Consider the following 11,645-nt stretch of genomic DNA (forward strand, 5'->3'; position numbering starts at 1 on the left):
CCTGGCCCTAGCCTAAAGCCTCTGCCCGAGGCTTTAGGCCTGGGCCAGGGCACCCCCAGCTCCCGCCACAGCTGATCGCTGGCTGGCTCCTCCCCGGCCCAGTCCTAAAGCCTCTGGCCTAGGCTTTTGGCCTGGCCGGGGCACCCCTAGCTCCCCTCCCCTGCCGCCATCTATGATCGCTGGCTGGCTCCACCCCGGTTCCCCCTGCCATCACCGCCATCAACCATCGCTGGCTCAATGATTGCTGGCTGGCTCCTCCCTTACCCAGGCCTAAAGCCTCAGTCTGTGGCTTGGAGCCGACATATGCAAATTAGTCGCCATCTTGGTTGTCAGTTAATTTGCATATACTCACTGATTAGCCAATGAAAAGGGTAGCGGTTGTACGCTAATTACCATGTTTCTCTTTTATTAGTGTAGATAGATTTTGACACATACTGGCAGTCAGGTCTCATGTAGGTTACTTACCCACTGTTGCAGAGTTAGTGTTAGCTTGTTGGGATATTAATGGGAAATGATAATCCTCTATTGCCCTTGATATATGGACATGAGACAGGAGGAATTTAAAAAATATAAAACATCACTATAGAAAGTCATAAAATCTCTTCTGGAAATTTTCAACAATATTATTTGGAATGGTAAAGTATTTTGAAATGAATTTTACAACATTTCAGGGTCCCTTTGAGTCCTATGTTTGTATAATTTGATTTTCTAAATCCATTGATATATGATACAGATAAATTTTCCTTCATGTGGAAATGAAATAGCTAGTATCTTAAGTGGGAAATAATTTGTATTTATAAATTAAGCTTCTATTTATATATTTGTAGAAAAAAGTTTAAGAAATTTTATTACATATGAATACAAATGGAATATACCTGTTTATAATTAATGAGGGAAATCTAACAAAGTTTAAAATATCTAATGTTTAAAGCTCATTTTGTGGCTTTAACACATTTTAATTTAAGCAATTAAATGACCATCTTAGAACATTCATAGCATGGACATATTGAGAGAGATAGGAGCAGTAACAGGGAAGAAAGAAAAGGGGACTGACAGAATAACAATGGAAGAGGAGTTCCCTGGGCTTGAGACACTACTGAATATGTATAAACTTAGCCCCAGTATCCATAGCAGAACAGGATGACAATTCTAAAGGCAGCTCCCAGGATCAGACTTTTGCATGTGGGTGGCATGACCATGTCGGGGTGTGTGAATGTGTTTTCCTGGCTGGACAGACATTTTTCCTCTTTTGTTAAATACATGTTGTGTGTATGCAAAATGAACTCTCTTTTCCCAATGCTGTTACAAGCACTAGGAAGCAGTAGGAACATAGGAAGCCAACTCTCTTTTGGAAAACCAGACTAACTCTTGGAAAGAAGCCTTACAATATTGAGTTAATCCTTGTGTAGAGAACCATCCTTCTGAGGTTTGAATATCAGTTATTTAAATATCCTGAAACTGATGATAGGGAGACAGCACAATATAAAATTAGAACCAGAGTGGTCTTAAATGCTCATTTGAATCAAGTCTTATGATACTGTCATAAAGCCAAAGATAAGAAAATCATGCAGGATGGTGGCCAATCAACTTCCTCAGGGCAAGAGAAGTATCACACAGTTTTCACTTGTGTGGCCATTCCTACATTTTATTACTTTCCAGTAAAGAAATTTCTCTTTACAAATAGTAAACATAGACACATATGGTTTGGGATATGAAAGAGAGAAAGGAAGTGAAAAAAAATTAAATAGTTTTGTATTAGGCATATAGGAGATGTTCGATGAATAATACTCCCTTCCCCTTTAACAAAAATCCTCTCAATAGACCTTGAATTATTCCCATTTTCCAGAAAGGAAACTGAAGCCTACTTATAAATGATGGAGATGGACTTGGTCTGTTTAATCACAAATGTAAGTTTTCCACAACATCAGGATCTTCCTCAGAGTGTAATGGCTTTCCCAGAATTAGAGCAAAGACTTTTTTCCCTTTTTATTTGGTGTAGCTTCTTCTCAAGATGTCTGATTTAATGGGCATACCTTTTTCTCATAAGGCATTATAAAGTAGTACTTAAATTTGGTCCTCTGGAGTTCGTTTAGATTTAAAGATAAGCTCTGTCTACTACTATAGTGTAATCTGGAGGTTACTTTAACAATCTCTTGCACAGAACTAAGTAAGAACTAAGGAATAAAGTTTGAACTTAAGTCAAGGATCATTTATTGATGTTGGTTCCTTAATTATAGCCATACTAATGTAAGATGTTAATTATAATGTTAATAGTGCCTCTGGATATGGGGTATATGAGAACTCTGTACTATCTTTGCAATTTTTGTGTAAATTTAAAATTGGTCTAAAAATAAAGTTTATTTTTTTTAAAACTGTGCTTCAGTGCCCTCAATTGTTTTCTTATGAAAATTTGATGAATTAGCACTATAGAGTACTTAGTTCCTGATAAATATGAATATGCAAATAAGTTTTAGCTATTAGCTCTTTTGTGCAGTGTTTAGGAAAGGAAGAGGTTTTGACAGAGAAGGAAACTAACTCTTTTTTATTGCGAGTCTATTCAAAATGTCCAATGAACCAGTAGTCAGATTAAAGAGTTTCCACCTTCTTATGCACCAAAAAGTTTGTATGGCAAAGGTCTTCTCAAGGATGTGCTTTTTAAGATCAGCAAGTATCCCTAGCACCTCTAAAAAGAGTTTATTTGCCTGATTCTCTTCAGTTTGTCTCCAGTTACAAAGAAGGGTCAGGTGAGATTGAAAAGGAACATAAGAAATTAAAATAAGCACTGAAGAGAAGCAGATTAATCCCACATAGAAGTTAAGGGTATTTTGCTAAAGATTCAATGTGACTCTGATTGTAAGAATTATGAAACTCAATGTTGGAAACTCAATATTCTGCTTAGCAAAATTTTTCAGTCACCAGTTGCCAATCACCAAATGCCCTGATTCCTTGATATTTGGCTGGACTGCCTCTGTTGCAGTTTTCTTACATAGAATGAAAAATTCTGTGTAGAGCCACAGAAAGAAAGCACATGTAAAAAGATAGCATGTTTATTACAAAATGAAACTAGGTGTTAGATGAAAAGAATTAAGGACTAAAATGAATATCTGTGAATCATCACTTGGTTGTCTTCCTGCACATTATAAATTTGTGGGGCAATAGTCCCCTGTCCCTTCCTCAATATAGTGCTCATTTTATTTTCTAGTGTAAAATTGGATCACAAAAATAATGAATTCCTAACTTCAAAATATTTCCCCATGGCTGAAATTACATATCAGTTTTTTCCAATCTTAAATGTGCATGCCAACCTCCCAAGGAAGTCTTATAAAAAGACACATTACAATCCAGTGATGCTCAGATGGAGTCTAGCAAGTTCCTATACCTTTGAACCACACTTTGTTGAGTAAGATTATGAAGGTTTAACCTAAGATATACTACACTATGCCCACACATGAAGTTTGAATTCAAGAAGGTCCAATAGTCCTATCTATCAATAGGTAAATAAACTCCCATGTTTTGAAACTTTCAAGAGACATATGCCTTCATTTTAATAAAAATGATTGCTTAGCTCAGTAATTCTCAACTCTGACAGTACCAGGGCATGGTAATTAGTATTTTTAAAAGCTTGCCAGATGATTCTATCATGAAACCAAGATTGAGAACCACTGCAGAGCTTAAATCAGATTACTGATATTTCATGTTAGCTAATTCATTGGTTAGCCTCCTCATGTCACCCAAATGGTGCTAATTTCTGAGGCAAAACAAAGTAAGTGGGCACTAGCCTCCGATGATTCAGAAATCAAATATGTTTGAGAAATACTATATATTTCCTCTCCTTTTCTTAGAGATTCATTTGGCATATATTAAAGGTATATGGATATCCGAATTTCTGTTGAATATGCATGAAATGCTAGAACTATGGGACTATGTCAACAAACTAGGGGAAAATGGACTTTGGGCAGACGTCTGTGTAGGCTTTACACATCTACATGGTTTATTTAAGACTTGTCAAAAACTAATGAGTCTCAACCTGACCGGGGCCATTGAACAGACTGTCAAACTACAGTGGGAAGCCTGGGGAGGGTTTGGGGGGGGGAATTAAGAGGTCAACCGATAGACTTATATGCATGCATATAAGATTAACCAATGGACACAAGACACCTGGGGGGGGGGGAAGGGGCCGGGGGAATGTCAAGGAGGGGAAAAAAGGAGACATATGTAATACTCTTTTTAACACTTTAAGAAATAAAAATTATAAAATAAATAAAAAGAAAAGAAAAGGAAAAAACAAACAAACAAAAAACTAATGAGTCTCTAAATGACACTGAGAATGATGAGGGTGACAGAGACACCCTGGCCTAACTAGGGACATGGGTATCACATTAGTATCAATGTGAATAACGTAATAATTGAAAAGGTCTTTAAATAGCACTATCACAGCTCTCATTCCTCCTGTCTGGCTATCAGAAAGGAAAAGAAAATGCAAAAGGTGTTACAAACAGCAGGGACAGACCTTGCCTTTCTTTGGATCTGTGCAAGGAAGGAAATATGTCTTCTGTACTCGGCATAGGACTCTGAATACAATCAGGACTGACTGCTGACAGATTTCTCCTTCACTCCACCCTTGGAACCAGGCCAGAAACTGGGCTTCAAAGTATATCTAAGTGAAAGTTCATTTCAGCTTTATCAACAAACATGAGTGCAGCCAAGTAATTCTGAATTACCCTTATATAAACAATGTTTATCTGTTATTTCCTTTTGAAAATAACTATTGTGTTTTTTGAATAAGCCAATAAAATATTGTTTGTCTTTGTGATTCCTGATTTTTTAAAAATAAGAATTCCTCAAGTGAAACTTGCTTTTGAGGTTCCCAAGATTCAAAGAACACTTAGGGTTTTGCCCATGAATAAGAGTGCACAAACAAACAGGGATCATCTGTACTGTTGAATATTCAAGAGCATTGTGATATTAAATAGAACCATAAAGCATTTTCTTCTTTTTCAACTTTATTTCCCTTACTAGTAAAATGTAATGAATTACAGCTACCTTAGAGGATAATGAGGATTAAGTGAAAAAATATTCAGTGTTATTTAATAACTTGTAAAGTCTTCTGTCAGTGATTAGCTACATGGTGGACAACACTTTGAATTAGGTCTGTCCTGTCCTACAGTCAGTTTGTACATGACCCAGTGACTGGGAATGTAGTCCAGTGAAAAAGAAATGCCATGCACTTAGGGTTAAGCCAGGGAATTTCTTAAGTGTACATCAAACTCAAAGGCAGAGATACCATTCAGCTTCGTCTGCTCTCAAATTTCATTTCCACATTGACTTCCTATGTGCTTTTTCAGATCTTTGCTTCCACTAAAAAAGTGTTCCCCCTCCTCTCTCATTGAAATGATTAATCAATAAAAATGTTCTTTCCAATTGTTTAAAATATATTATGTGAAATCTCATTTTGTTTGCACATGCTACTCAAGCCATTACTCTGGACAGTCAATAGTTAAAAGTGTGTAGAAATCAAATCAAGAACAGAAATGGCCACATGGATTATGTTTTCAGGAGGCTCTGCAAGGATTTCTAATATGTACTGTGAAGGTTACTTTAAATTGCTGTTAAGTTTTTAAAGATATTTGCTGATCTCTGCATAGCAGCTTTTGTGTATTTACTGCCAGGATAATTCCAAACATAAAGAGAGAAGGCCTGATAAACAAATAAAATTACAGTAACACTTCATTAAATGCTAGGATGTGAAAGTTTATTCAGTAAATATGAACACAACAGACTGATCTATTAAACATATGTCTTATTAAAAGATATATGAATCTCAAATACTTGTACTTATACATAAAATTCAAAAATTGCTAAAGCTACATTTTTTTTCCAAAAGTATTCAATTATTCACTAAATTTGATTGAGACCATTGTATATATCTGGACCAATTTTATAGCTGGATTGATAATCACAGGTGAAAAAGACTGTTTTTAGTCACATTACTGTAAGTGGGTTTTAGGGGAGGTAGGGTTTATTTCTCTTTCCTTGAAAGAGATAAAGAGAGAATATTTTTTCTCTTTTTTTTCCTTCCTTTTTGTTTAAATCAATTCATTACTCTAGAGAGAATTACAGGGCAGAATGGGTGAATTATAACAATTATTTCATGGAGTAAGCTACACATGTCATGAGGTTATTATAAATATGTTTTTTCCAGTGTCCTAAGGTTACCAAATGAATTTTGAAATTCCAATTGATTCTTCTTTGCTAAAGTTTGTTTTAAAATATACATTGGTAGTATCTGCCTTGAAATGTATGCAAATCCATCACAGGATATGAAAGGGATATCTATTGTAGCATCTTTGTAGTGGTGGGGATTTGGAGGCAAGCTGGGATATGGATAGCTGTCAGAGTCTGTGGATTAGATTACTCATTGCAATGTAAATTGACCTTAAATATATAATGTCAATAAAAAGTACTGAAGAGAATGTGATATATCACATAGTACTATGGATGTAAGCTAAACATGTTCACTCCGAAAAACTACATATTTTGTAAGAGTACATGTAAACAACAACAAAAAAGTCCATCAGTGAGATTATTTCAGGCCATTAAAAAAAGGTATATGATTTTATTTTTTTTTTTTAATTAAATCTTTATTGTTCAGGTTACATTTGTTCCTCTTTTTTTCCCCCCCATAACTCCCCTCCTCCCAGTTCCCACCCCGAGAGAATATTTTTTCTCTTTTTTTTCCTTCCTTTTTGTTTAAATCAATTCATTACTCTAGAGAGAATTACAGGGCAGAATGGGTGAATTATAACAATTATTTCATGGAGTAAGCTACACATGTCATGAGGTTATTATAAATATGTTTTTTCCAGTGTCCTAAGGTTACCAAATGAATTTTGAAATTCCAATTGATTCTTCTTTGCTAAAGTTTGTTTTAAAATATACATTGGTAGTATCTGCCTTGAAATGTATGCAAATCCATCACAGGATATGAAAGGGATATCTATTGTAGCATCTTTGTAGTGGTGGGGATTTGGAGGCAAGCTGGGATATGGATAGCTGTCAGAGTCTGTGGATTAGATTACTCATTGCAATGTAAATTGACCTTAAATATATAATGTCAATAAAAAGTACTGAAGAGAATGTGATATATCACATAGTACTATGGATGTAAGCTAAACATGTTCACTCCGAAAAACTACATATTTTGTAAGAGTACATGTAAACAACAACAAAAAAGTCCATCAGTGAGATTATTTCAGGCCATTAAAAAAAGGTATATGATTTTAGATCTCCATCACATTTTGTTTAAGAAATACAAAGAAGCCCTAGCTGGTTTGGCTCAGTGGATAGAGTTGGCCTGTGGACTGAAGGGTCCTGAGTTCGAATCCAATAAAGGGCATATGCCTGGGTTGCCGGATTGATCCCCAGTAAGGGGGCGTGCAGGAGGCAGCTGATTGATTCTCTCTCATCATTAACATTTCTATCTCTATCTACCTCTCCCTTCCTCTCTGAAGTCAATAAAAATCCTATATAATAAAGAGCTAATATGCAAATAGTTATCATGCCCTCACATCATCAGGCCCTCACACCATCACGCTATAACTGCTCAGACACTCAACACTGGGGAGAGAGGAATGGGGACTAGCCAGGCACAAATGAGCTTCCATGAGAGGAATGGGGACCAGCCAGGCACAAATGAGCTCTCGAGAGAGGAACGGGGACCAGCCAGGCTGCGGCCCGGGAGAGGGACAAGCCTCCCGCCCCATGGTCCTGGGTGCCAGTGGCTGCAGCCTGGGCGAAGCCGCCTGCCCATTGTCCCCTGCGGCTGCGGCCGGCCTAGGTGAAGCCGGCCCGGGTCCTGGGTGCCTGCAGCTGGCCAGAGGGAGGGAAGCCCGAGTCCAGGGTGCCTGTGACTAGCCGGAGGAGGGAATCCTGGGTGCCAGGTGTGGGGCTAGGCAAAGGCGGTTAGGGGCGATCAGGCCAGCAGGGGAGCAGTTAGGGTCGATCAGGCAGGCAGGCAGAAGGGTTAGGGAAGATCAAGGCAGGCAGGTAGGCGAGCGGTTAGGAGCCAGCGGTCCTGGATTGCGAGAGGCAGTCAGACATCCTCCTAGGGGTCCCGGATTGGAGAGGGTGCAGGACTGGCTGAGGGCCCCCCCCCCGCCCCCTTGCACGAGTTTCGTGCACTGGGCCTCTAATATATATATACACACACACACACACACACACACACACACACACACACATGTATATATATGAAATACAAAGAAAAGAAACAGATAACTAATGTTTTATTATCCCTTTTCTATCTGATGATTTTTTAAAAAAATACACTAACCATTGATAGGACTTACGATAAAAAGGTCAGGATTGGCTGCAAACTTGAAGTTAATTTGATTTAATCATTGCTCAGATATTAATATTGTCTTTTAACATTCCTTCCAGGTGTTTGCTAAGCCAACATGGTTGTACTTGCATTGACAGCGGCTCTTCTTTCGAAGGAGCACACTTTTTTGGAGTGTAAGTATGAAGTTTATTCTTTTAACAGCAAAACCAATAGGGGCATAAATAAGAATAACACTCTTTGTGCAAAATTTAATTCTTCATAGGTTATAAAACACTGTTTTCTCAAAGTTGAGGATTTGACCACTGACATTAGTATTAAAGGGTAGGGAGAAAGTTGTTTAACATGCCGGTTCCTGGACTCTACCCCAGATCTGCTGAATTGGAATCTGAGTCTAGCCCTAGCTGGTTTGGATCAGTGGATAGAGCGTCAGACTGTGGACCAAAGGGTCCCAGGTTCAATTCTGGTCAAGGGCATGTACCTCAGTTGCAGGCTCTTTTCAGGCCTGGACCCGGGGTGTGTGCCAACTGATGATGTGTTTCTCTCTGTCTTTCCCTCTCTCTTTCACTCTCCCTAAAAATCAGTGGGAAAATATCCTTGGGTAAGGATTAAAAAAAAAAGAATCTGAGTCTAAAACTTGATTTTTAACAAGTCCCCCAGCCCCACATCCACTAAGTGTTCTTACATTTATGATAGTTTAAGAACTACTTGTATAAAGAAGCAACATTACAGTATAATTAACTCTGTTCTTGTTCCTATTCATAAAAAAAAATTAAGATGTCATTGTGGGAAGCTATTATATATTTTTCCTATAAATGTTCACTTTTAATCTTTTTATTCTCATTTATTGCTCTAAGACATTGAATCCACATTGAAATTTAAAATAGAGGAAACAGATCTATTATATTTTATTTTTTAAATCCTCACCTGAGGATATTTTCCATTGATTTTTAGAGAGAGTGGAAGAGAGAAGGAAAGACAGAGAAAAATTTCGATGTGAGAGAAGCACATCAATTGGTTGCCTCTTACGTGAGCCCTGACCAGGGCCCAGGCCAAGGATGAGCCTGCAACCGAGGTACATGCCCTTGACTGGAATCGAACCTTGGACCCTTCAGTACTTGGGCTGAGGCTCTATCCACCAAGCCAAACTGACTAGGGACATTAGCATATTTTAAAGTTATGAGGTTTTGTTGCTGTTGTTTAAGAAGAATACATACAAATAATTTGGAATAAACTTAAACATGACTACAATTACAGCAAATCCTCACTTAATGTTGTCAGTAGGTTCTTGGAAACTGTGACTTTAAGCAGAATGGCGCGTAATGAACCTGATTTTACCATAGGCTAATGGATATTAGTAAGAGTTAAGCTTTTACTGCATATTTCTGGTCACAAAACATCACCACCCTTCTAAGTAAAGACAAAACACATCTCATCTTACATTGAAATAAAGGTGAGTTATACATACATTTAAGAAAGATGAATATAAACAAGTAAGATTCCTTTATTCCAACCCCTTCCTTTTCCTGGAGCCTATCCTGGCAGCCGAGGGTGTAAGACGCATCACATACACCCACACTCACTCAGACAATGTGGATCAGCCAGTGTACCTCACATTCTCATCTTTGGGACGTGGGAGGAAACCACAGTCCCCAGAGAAAACCCATGCAGACATGGGGAGAACATGTGCACTCCACAAATACAGTGGCCCTGGCTGGGGGTCAATTTCCCCCCCTCATCATTATAACAAAACAACATTGAACTAAATGATGTTATTCCAGTACCTGCTGTGTGTCCTTCTAACACATAGCAACAAAGAATTATTCCTCTAGTAAATATCACTGTAGTTATCCTATTTTAAAAAGTCCTTTGCCTTTCAATAGTGTTGAAGAAAAACAAATAGTCATTGGCAGAGTTGAAAGAAGTCGTTCAGTATAAAATGTTATGGTCTGGCACTGGAGTTATATTTATCACATATGTATTTCTATTTTAGGAAGAGAAGATACTATTTGAGTATTTTGAACAAGAATAACACTGTTTTGAAATGTAAGTTGTGCAGCCAAAATTCATTGCTCTCACCTTGTTGTCCTATCATCTTTAAAATCTGAGAATTTATTTTGATGCTGAAGAAAAAACATAAGAAAAATGTACTTTCTCTAACACATTCAATTGAAATGGGCAGCATGTTATCTGGCATATAATGATCAAGTTAATGTGGTTTGTAAGGCTGTTATCTTTCTCATTGATTTAACTGCGCATTCTGGAATTCTGGCAATGAAACCAGGAACTGGGACTTGTAACATTTTTTTTTCTCTCTCCAAAAGCTCAAAAAAACTATTCATACTGCCAACAGATATACATTGAGTACACACTCACACATGCATGTGCTTGCCTGTGCTTGCCTGCACACATGTGCACACAGACAGCCTATCCCTGTGAGAATAGAAATCTGGTCTTTTGGTGCCCATTACAAAAAATACTAAGGGCCAAACCTTTTAGGCCTGGAAAATAGCTAATACTCTTGCCAGTGAGTTAAAGCCGGGGTATCCCCTTGTCATAGCCAAATTTATGACATGGATCAAAAACTATAAAAAGCTATGTTGCATCCTGCCATTAAGGAGAATTAATATTTTCAGTGGTATGTTAACCAACGTTTTTCCAGTGTCTCTCGTTAAAAAGCAGATTGTTGACTTTTCATCATGGTGTGCCAAACATTTTCATTGAAACCCTAACAAGACTTTCATCTTAGAACCATTATTTCTTAATGGACTTGGATAGGGGAACGTAAAGGAATGGCTTTGCTTTGCAGCATTGTGGCAGGCGGCATTGGGCCGTCATTAGTGCGTTGGGCTTTGCTGAATCATTACATATGTAGACATTTAAGGCATTTCCAGTGTGACTTGAGTTTTTTCCTTGAAAACACACTTCATGCACTTCATGTTTTATCTATTATGCTAAAGAAACATAGGTTTTTTTAAAAAAAATTTTTTTCTTTATTGATTAAGATATTGCATATGTGTCCTTATCCCCCCAATGCTCCCCTATCCCCCCACTCCTGCCCTCTCCCCCCTGGTGTCTGTGTCCATTGGTTAGGCTTATATGCATGCATACAAGTCCTTTGGTTGATCTCTCCTCCTTACCCCCACCCTCCCCTATGTTCCCTCTGAGGTTTGACTGTCTGATCGATGCTTCTCTGTCTCTGGATCTGTTTTTATTCATCAATTTATGTTGTTCATTATCCTATCTAATAAAAGACAAAAAGGGTAATTAACCGTACCTCTGCTATGCTTCCCATTGGCTAATCAGG

General features: G+C 37.9%; 1 long non-coding RNA gene across 1 annotated transcript in view; it reads left to right on the top strand.

Moving 5' to 3' along the window:
* The window catches only part of LOC106727135, a 22,331-nt gene that overhangs the window by 1,025 nt on the left and 9,661 nt on the right, over positions 1-11,645 (top strand). The window contains exon 2 of the long non-coding RNA XR_001363292.1: positions 8,089-8,091. This is a non-coding gene — a long non-coding RNA (uncharacterized LOC106727135). The remainder of the gene's footprint in view (positions 1-8,088; positions 8,092-11,645) is intronic.

This window comes from Myotis brandtii, unplaced genomic scaffold, assembly GCF_000412655.1.
Source record: "Myotis brandtii unplaced genomic scaffold, ASM41265v1 scaffold374, whole genome shotgun sequence".
Taxonomy (NCBI): Eukaryota; Metazoa; Chordata; class Mammalia; order Chiroptera; family Vespertilionidae; genus Myotis; species Myotis brandtii.